This window comes from Zosterops lateralis, assembly GCF_965231275.1.
Source record: "Zosterops lateralis genome assembly, chromosome: 5".
Lineage (NCBI taxonomy): Eukaryota > Metazoa > Chordata > Aves > Passeriformes > Zosteropidae > Zosterops > Zosterops lateralis.
The window spans coordinates 14,491,394-14,499,762 of record NC_139766.1 but is presented as its reverse complement, the minus strand read 5'-3'; positions in this window follow the sequence as shown (position 1 = coordinate 14,499,762).

Here is an 8,369-nt window from a genome sequence, read left to right as displayed (position 1 = left end):
GGGAGAGACATGGGAAAGTTGTGTGTGTTTTAAGTGACTCTACATTGTACTTACACTTACAGAGCTGCTATCCTGCCTTTTGGGTAAAGAATGTTTAGAAAATATTTATAACATATACAGTCAACTTGGTGTTTAGGTCTTTCAGAGCCTATTTAAAAAAAGGGAAGTAGCAGTAGTGTTAACATAGTTCAACCCTTGTGTATTTAAATTGTAAACTCATGGAGGAAGAATTGTACAGGGATATGTTTGCACAGTGCTTGACACAGTGGGTTCCTGGCTTCTGTATCTTATTATACTACAAAGAGCAAACAAGAAGCATAACTTCATTACAGTCACTATATTTTAGAATTATAGTTCAGACAGTAGTGATCAAACCAGTGCTAAAATGGGTTTTCAGTCTGGTTTTGCACATGTATTATTTGAAATTAAATCTTCAAACAACCCAGGAGAACTATAGCTGTAGGGGGAGCAGATGATCAGAGTTCAGAGGCCAGATAGTTATTGGAAGGAAAAGTGGGCTCTGAGGTTTCCTTTGTTTCACCCATATGTATATATATATGCAAGCCATACAGATGCAAAATTGCCTTAGTTTGACCAACCAGTGACTCTCTCTTCTCTCCGCTCTCTTGACACATGGCTTCTTTCTACTTATACAAACTACAGCTGCACAGCAAGTATCATACAACACGAATGCCTTGTCATCTCTGTATTTACTCTCTTCAGTACCTGCATGTTGCCTTCATCACTGGAAGTGAAGGCTTTGTTAAATGCTTTTGGGTGCTGTTCTTAACCCCTCCCTGAGCTGTTACTCTCCAGTATGTGTTAATATACAGGGCAGTATCTTTTCTTATCCAGCAGAAGTGTGGTGTGTTTGTTTGTTAATGATACAATGAGAAGATAAAATCTTAGTGAGGTAGGGAAATGAAGCCACAAATTTGTTACAATCTTCCTGTTCTTCCATGTATGTAACATGAATGGGTACCTGCATTCTTGATGCTGGAGGGAGCTGAATGTGTCAATAATAATAATTAGTAATAATAATACTAATAATAATATCCCTTCTGGTCTATCTGGGCAGCCTTGTTAATATAAAACTCATTTCCCTGAGGAATCAAGAGGCCTTGTCTGTGCTTTCTGCCTGCTCTGCTCAAGTGGGAATCCCACTAACTGCCCAGAGAAGGAGAGCAAAAACCTGTAGAGATGAAACCCAGTGTGCATGTGGAAGGGGAGAATTTTGCTTAAGGCATCTGAAGTATCAAGGGAGGCTTAAGATAAAAGTTCTTTTTGTGTTTGGAGTGCAGCTGTGGAGTATCTGACCTCAGGCTCAATGGCTACCAGGGACTTTTAGGTTCATCATTTGATGGTATAAAGTTTCAAGAACCTTGATTCTGCACTGCTGAAATGAGCTGCAATGGATGCTACCTCTAGCTCTTTAGCCGAGTTAGCTGGAGGGCATAAACTCAAGAATATTTCTTGTTTTATTTGGTAGGAGAGACTGACACTGGCTTTACATGCAGATGAATTTTAAGTATTGCTTCTTAAAATTTGGTTTTCCCAAGAAGCCTACAAAAAGGAGTATTAGCACCTGACAGCTGAGACTGCTGGCCTTCACAATGACTTGTTCAGTTTTCTTTAGGCTTTCCCTGTGTATCTGCAGCTCCTGCACCTTCTCATCTGACACTGGAATTGCAATGTCAGGCTACACCTAACACACTGATGTCCATAAACAGCACTTTTTTCCTGTGCAGCGAAGTCAAATACAGAGAAAAATGTGTTTAACAACACTTGAGGAACTGCAGTCAGCATCTCTTACTCAGCAGATGCCAATGATTGCCTAAAAAATGGCTATATTCTCTGAGTCCCATGTAAAATATGAACTCTGTATGAGTGCTCTCAACACTGGACCCCTCTGTGTGGTAGGCTACAAAATCCTTCTGCAATGACTCAGTATCCCAAATACTGCACAGAACTCTTGCAAAAACATTCTGTGCTGTTTGAAAACATCAGTCAGTTCCCACATCTCTCTAAACAGGATGATACCTTTTCCTAAGCAACTGAATGAAGTATTTATTTTGTCTAATTTGAAACCCGTTCAGATATCATCACTTCCAAGGTTCAGCTCAATCTTGAACATTACTAGGTTCATGTTTCATTTCAAGAGTATGGTAAAAGGGCAGGGAAAAAGTCAGTGAAAACATAAAGCAAAAACAGATACTGGAGTGCTTCTCTGTTAAAAAAAAAAATTATGAAGGTTGAGAGTGATAAAGAAATAGGAGTAGGAAAGGCAGAAATTCTATGAAAATGTCTGCACTCTCTATTATATGGGCACTCACCATGCTGGGTCCAAACCGGTTTCCTTATCCATGGAGGACAAATATCCATTTAATGGCACAGCTAAACTAAATTGCCCTTAACACAGTAGTAGGAAAGGGAAGAAATAAAATTTTTTAAGACTTTGATCCCTCTTACTACCAATGTTCACCAGGAAGATTTTTCACAAACATTTCAGCTTGGAAAAGCTTTTCCATCTCTTACCATAAATTTTCTTCTTCAGTGTTCCAACTGAACAGCTGCTGCATGTCCAAGTCTGGTTGACTAAGGTGGGGTAGTACGAGCTCTCAGCACTTTAGAATCTATATTTTGCCCATTTCTCACCTCTCTTTGGTGTATATTGTGATATATGGTGACTCTAGTGCTAATTATTAAATTTCATTGGTTGAAAAAACAAAAATGGAAAAGATGTTTGTCTTGTTTTATTGCAATATGTTGCTTGTATTCCTTGCAAAAAATATGGTATGATTTGTTGCTTAAGCTTTCTACAGTGTAGCTAAATCCAAAGGACTGGCTGGGAACAGCAGAAAGATGAAAAATTTGTTCTGCTTTCAACTGAGCATTTCTCTGAACTTCACTTTGCACTGTGGGATTCTTTTTCTGTTCAGGTGCACAGACAGGGAAATGTGGAGTGTGGAGGCTCTTGCAAAGAAGATTGGAGAATCCAGGGACTGGTGCTTAAATTAATGCACTCGGTTCCTCTCTCAAAAAGTATTATAATTCCTGCACCTTAATAATTTCTCCATTTTGTAGATCCAACTAACTAAGCAGAATCATCACTTTATGTCTGCATCTACTGCTTCTCTACCTGTGTCAGCCTGTCAGGACTGATTGACAGTAACCATGCTTTTTGACTCTCAGTGTTAAAATCTTGTAAGGTTCATTAATCTTTTCATCCTGAATCCACAGGTTTTACTTTCCTGATGTATTTTAACTGGCTTGTGATATAACAGCACCCTCTCTCTGTATGGATCCTGATACTATAATCCTCTAACGGTATTTAGGGGCAATGGTGTTCTGATTAGCTTCCAGTGGTGATTAATCCTTTTTTCCCCCAAATGACAGCTGTTTATATCATTGGTAGTGCTCTCAGTTCTAGGCAGCCTTTTCTTATCAGTCAAGTCTTTTTCAACACCTGGACCTGGCAATGGATTTCATGCCTCAGTGCCTAAGAGCTATTTTAGAGCCATTAACCACACTGGTGCTTACAAAATAAATGTTACATTCTCCAAGCAGTATCCTGCTTCCCAGTCCCTGTTCTTCTTCCTTCCTATCCTCTCCCTGTCCTTATCTTCTCAAATTATTTTAAAGTAAACCTGTGATTCAGACTAGCCTAGGATATTTAGGAGTCAGTCCTGCCTTTACAGTTTCCAATCATAATTTACCTCCAATAGGAAAAAAAAAAAAACCCTAAAAGGAAAGAAAAATAGTTTTTACTGTACTGGGTCTGGCTTAAACATCTGCCTTCCCTTGGCACTATCACAGCCTGGGAATCTGGGAATTTAACAATGCTGTACGTGGAATTGGCCAGTAGGTGTCAAAATAACCTGTCATTTGTACAACTGCACCGTGACACCGATGGGTCAGTGATCATCTTTTCTCTTGTGTAGTGTTTATCAGGAGTGGGCTCAGAGAAGGTGTTGTGTCCTTACCCAAGATTGGAGCTGATGTGGCAGTTTATCAAGAGTGTGCAATGCTGTAAGTGATTGTATTACAGATGCTGTGTCAAATCTAGTGCAACCAGCATATACTGGGTGTTTACTCAGGCTAGTAATGCTGCAGAAAGCCATGCACTCCTCTGACTGACCTTCCCTCTCCCTCAGTAAAACTTAGCAAGCTGGATATATGTTTTCTAGTAGTCTGCATATAGTGCTGCCATAAATTGAGATGAAAGCTTCATTTTGCTGGCGTATTGGCTTTGTTTTCTGTCCTTTTGTCCCCCTACATTTGACCTTAAACCTGATTTTTCTGCGTGTCTTGACCTGAGAGCAGACCTGATGAATTTTGCCCTCAGGGGTGCTTGGTGGCTTCTGCTGACATTAGCACTCAACGAAGCTCTGTCAAGTGAAATTGTTCAGTCCCTGCACTTGGTGTGTCACTGAAAAATTAAGAAACCCCTGCACATACTCAGGGCATTTGGATTATAAACAATTCTCATGTTCTTTGAGCATTTTACTTTCAAAGACAGAAAAATAATTGATGTTTTTGTAGAGTTTTTAAAATCAACATCTTGTGTAACATTCACATTTGTATTTACTCTTTTCAGCCTGAAATTTTCCTGCTTGTTAGTTCATATAGGAGCATTCTGTTGTCTCAATTTATCAAGATGAATGTAGACACAGGATTGCTGCCCTAAAACTCCACATGCTTCTACAATTCTAATTTAGTATTGAATTATACACTTACATATAAGCCTTATACACTTGCCTGAGTGTGTAGTTGGAGATTTAATAAATCAATTTTTTGTGTTTCAGTTTACTGATGAAACAGTAAAAGTAAAAACATAAGCAATGAACAGATTTAACCCATCTCACTTGCAAATGGAGTCTTTTCTGATTTTCTAGTTTCCTCAAAATGCTGTATGTGTTCCCTCTCTGCTCCTAGAAAGGAGCCCGAATTTCTGACACAGGATTGCCTGGTGCTTGGTGCCACTCAGATGGGCAATTAGTTGAGCAATTAAATTAGATTAGCAGCCACTTAGATGAGCCATTGGTTGAAATCTGTTGGTTCCTCTGCCTGTAAGAGTGTGGCACACTGGCAGAAATGTGACACTGAAACACCTCACCCAGCAGTGGGCAATTTGTCAGGAATAGGGCTGGTTATTGTTGGTTTGACCTGGGCCAACCCTTCAGCTTCCATGTGCATATCTCATCACACTGTGGCTTCCTCCTTTCTGCTTACGTTTATGGGTGATTGTGGGGGAAAATCTGTGTTCAGTTAGTATGAGATCAAAACCAATAGAAAATATGAAGGTATGGGGGGAAGATCAACTCTAAATGAGTCCAGAAAGTGCCTTGGATAGGAAGCGAGCTGACAGAAAAAGGCCAGTCAAAGTGAGACTCTTCAACTGAGCAGAATAATCAGGCAGGATTTGGTTTGAAACAGAAGGGTCTTATTGAGGACACCTCAGAAGCCATCACACATCTGGGAGATCTGTTTGTACCTTAACCTTTTGGGAAAATGTAATTTATTTTAGTAAGATTTTAAAATGTAATACAATGTAAATTGACTCCTGCCCTTTCAGCTTTCACTTATTTCAGATGAGTTTCTGATCCTTAATGCCATACTATAGTAATAAAAAAAAGTTTTTTAATACTTTATAGTTGCTGCCAGTAATAACACTGGTCTATAATGAAGCCAACAAATACTGAAATTTGAACAATTTGTAAAGTCAGTAGAAAATGTGTAACCACATACTCAGGCAAATAGACTTTTCTTACATAATAATCTTATAAAAAGCAGATGCAATTTCAAAGCAATAGAAAATATGTGTTGTATACTAGAATAAGCTTGTTTCAAAAATCATCTCTTACAAAGCCCATGGCTGCATGTTTGTCTCTGCCTCCTCCTCTTTCTCAGCAAGATTGTTTTCTGGCTTGCCCCCATCGAAGGTGCACACCACCCACCACGATCATGCTCCATTAAGCTCTTGTGCTAAACAAAAAAGTTCTATGGAGCTTTCATTTATCAACTTTTCCCCAAAGTGCTTTTTGCATTTCATCAGGGATTTGCAAAACTATTCACAGCTTCAGAAACACAGCTCTGAAGCACTGTGATCGATGGGAGAGGAATTCAATAACCACCCAATGCTGTTGAGCAGTCCTGGGTAGTTGATTGGGACAGGAAGTGAACGAGCAAGAGACAATGGGCCAAGGTAGTTGATTAGGTCCTCACTGAAAATAGGTTGGGGCTTTTAAGTACCCTTGGCAGTTGGAGCCTCACTTTCAAGCCTCATTTAAAAAAAGTTATTTTTAAGAAATTTAACATGCTGATGGGTATTGATTTAGGCCCATCCCAAGTATGTAGTTGGGGTGCAAAAATATTTCATTAATATATCTCATTATTTATATACATTGACTTTATAATACCAATTTTTTCCATGGATGGGAAATTTTAAATGTGCATGTAAAATCATGGACAAGATAGATAGTACTGCTTCAAGAGAGAATGGTGCCCTGATATCACAATTCTTTGTTATCTGAATTTATTTTAGTGCTCTCTGTCTGAATACAATCGCAGTTTTGCATTGTTTGTCTTTGCTGTCCTATAAGTTAAAATAGAAATGCCTTCACAGGCAACACTGCCCCTTCTCTCCTTTAGAGCTATGGCTGGTGTAGCGTGGTGTGATTTTTCAGTCCTGGAACAAGAGAGTTTGCTTTTGCAAACAGCGTTGCAGTGTGTCAGTCTGAGCTCCTTTATTCTACACTGTAGATGTCTGGAAAATTGCTGTGTCTCCTCAGCTGGGTATTCTCATTGCTGAGCACATTCCCTGCAGCCCCTGATAAAAACATTTCTGTGGGAACAGGAGAATGTCCAAAGCACACGATGTTCTGGCAGATCCCAGCTGGCAGGCAGCCCTCTGGGGTCACAGCTAGTCAGGTGTGGTGTGGGTTGCTTTAAATCAGACCATGGGCAAGCTCCAAGGACCAAGAAATTTTTGCTTCATCCACTTACCCCCAGCAGATACTGGGGCAGCTGAGGTTAGAGGCCAATGCAGAGCTTCTTAGCAATTGCCAGGTGGAACATTGATCACTGATTTCCATGAAGAATTAAATGGTACATTCAGTTTATTGACAGAAGAGGGTATATAAAAACATACTGTCTTGTACATGAGAGGGAAAATAATGCTTAAAGCATTCATTTATTCTACAATTTCTATCGCAAAAACAAGGAGCTGACAGCAATATTGTTTACAGACCTACTTAACTAGAGTTAAATGGGACTGTTCTTCTGGCTGGCCACAAGTAATGATGAAGTCACTGAATTTATGTATTTAGAAGCTGAATTGTTTCTGAATCTCACAACCAGGATGGAAGTCCCGTTGTGCTAGGTTATTGATAAACATGGAGTAAAAAATTCAATTTCTGAGCATTTCTTGGTAAAAAAGGACAAGACATGACATGGAGAAATAATCCAACAAAAAGAGGAATAACTAAGTGAATGTAATCACATGAATGAAAGAGATGATCCTCACAGCCCTATATCAATATACTTTTTCACTCATAGCTGAAATTGCAATCCCATTGAGCAATTTTTTTTAAAATTATTGTATGCTGTATTTAGAAAAATTCCTGTTGGAATGAAGACTGCAGAATTTCATTAATTTTTTCTTCATTACACTTTGTTAATTCTTATGCAGACTATACTTTTCTTATGTTATAAAGTTATTTGCATTTATTATTTAATTAAGACTGCCATGATTTTTAATGTCTCTTAACTTTCTTTGACTTGTTTAGTTTAGTTGTGTTTTAATCACAACCCCAGTCAAGTGGTGCAGAATAAATAGTAGATAACAGTGATGAATGAAGCTGAGTATCACAAAAAACAGGTGTCTGATCAAGCTTCTGCTGAAATCCAGGAATAGATTCCTATTGACCTTTGTAAAAACAAAAAGAGAAATGATCTTTCAATTCAAGTTGCAAGCTTTATGAAGAATTAGCCAGCACAGTTAAACATACTGAAACCCCCAGCCACAAGGCACATTAGTACTATAATTTTTACACTGAAAGGGGATATAAATCTAAGTTTTATTCTTCTGAGAATAGAAGAGTTGTCCTTTTATGTTATTGATTGTGGATAACTTAGAAAATTCTGAGTGGTCTTCTGAAGGGCAAAAAAAATTAGGGCAGAGTATGTATAGATGAGGTATAACTGTATAACTATAACATAACAGTGCCACATGACAGTGAATTATATATTGCTTTGATACTTATTGCTTAAAAATACCATAGCAGTTCTCAGACAATAATTTTATATGACAGAAAGAGATTAAGAAGAAAAAGACGGTCTTCTCTTTCTCTGCAGTGCAGGAACATTTT